Consider the following 1,553-nt stretch of genomic DNA (forward strand, 5'->3'; position numbering starts at 1 on the left):
ACCAAATATCAAAGGTAAACGGAGTAACCCTAATGCATAACCATTGCCGTAACTATGTATGATACCAAACGTAAACAGAAGCAGTAGCTACAAAACTCTGTATATTAAACTTTGTATATATCAGAACGAAGGTTTAAATATCCATTAACCGGTGACGGCATTTAATATACAGGAAAGGAAGAAAAGAAATCATTATGAAACGCTGATAGTATACCATTGACCATAAGGAAATCCAGGCCGAACCAAAACAACGATAATCCGCAGATGACAAATATTACAGCAGTTTATTTAACTATGCAGACCTTACATAACCGCCGAAAACTCAAAAGAGCTTTTCCTAAATCAGGTAATGTTAAACAAGATAGAGTCCTTAGCCAAGTTCAAATATAGAATAGATAACTAAGGCACCGAGGCCATAATCTAGGGTTCAGCTGGACAGGCCGCCAAAGTGAGGCCGCCAAACATAAATCGCACAAGGGTTTGGACCCGGTATTTAACCTGAGACAACAGGTAGAGTACAGGCCGTCTCAGCTGTAAATCAAACCCTCGTAATGCAATCAAACACAGTCAACAAGAATGATAACGAATTCCGACTTACCTGGAAGTGGCATAGCAGCTAATCCCTCCGGCGTTCGGTGAAGGTAAGCTATGGTCAGCACCGGAACCCTCCAAAACTGTCAAGCCAACCCTGGAAATGATTAGAGCATAAACAGCAGAAGCGAAAAACAATAAGTTATGAAACCAGCTGTGAGAAGTAATGTAAGAGGCGCGGCCAAACCTGAGTAAGGCAGAGGAGCGATGAACCAGAAGAGTGCAATGAACCAGAGGACTTGCAGTCCAAACCGTCGAAGGAGCTCGGCTACTGAGAGATGAGCAAATGAACCAAAAACGAATCCAATAAGACTTATATATGCAGGGTCAAACCCTAAGTGAGGCTGGTCCGTCCGATGAAGGTAAGTAATCACCATCGTTGGATTAGGCGAGAGGCCTAGCGTGAACCCCGGAGCAGGTCAAACTCTCTCAGATCACATGGCCAGCACGTGAAGATGGGCCATATGGCTACGGAGGTTGGTGAGCTGGCGTACTCGCTCTGCCATTTGGCAGCAAACGTTCAAACGGATAACCAGCAATCAACACTTATGTCTTGTCATATAACTTATCAAATGTCGATACAATAAAGGTTAAGTAAATATGGAGTGATATATATATAACCGATAGTTATATTAACCAAAACCTTATGACAATCATTTTATGCGTTTGGTCTACATGTGTTTAGGGTTAATAGGTGGGTACCGTAGGTTAGGGGTTGATGATAGAGAGTTTCCAACCGTAAATGTATATATAATTTTTTTTTTTTATTCACTGTATTTCTTGGATAAAAAGGAGATCGTGACACCAGGTCAATCTGATGGCCAATTATTTCATTGTAAGCTGTCCACAGTGGTCACAACATTGGAAATCAACATGTGTTGAGCTAAGTATTTAATTTATTTCAGACTAATAATTATTGATCGGGAAGGTATTTAATGCATTTAAGACTAATATATATTTAG

The 1,553-nt window shown here is 40.7% G+C and overlaps 1 long non-coding RNA gene across 1 annotated transcript; it reads right to left on the reverse strand.

Annotated features, from left to right (window-relative positions):
- Nucleotides 1-368: 368 nt before the first annotated feature.
- LOC149145969 (uncharacterized) lies at nucleotides 369-875 on the reverse strand. The gene is made up of 3 exons (XR_016264768.1): nucleotides 779-875; nucleotides 599-674; nucleotides 369-498 (listed from the first exon to the last, which is right to left on the reverse strand). It is a non-coding gene; the product is annotated as an uncharacterized LOC149145969 (long non-coding RNA).
- Nucleotides 876-1,553: the final 678 nt, after the last annotated feature.

The sequence above is a fragment of the Pinus tabuliformis genome, chromosome X, assembly GCF_031772625.1.
Source record: "Pinus tabuliformis cultivar Carrire ecotype Pingquan chromosome X, CPIR1, whole genome shotgun sequence".
Taxonomy (NCBI): Eukaryota; Viridiplantae; Streptophyta; class Pinopsida; order Pinales; family Pinaceae; genus Pinus; species Pinus tabuliformis.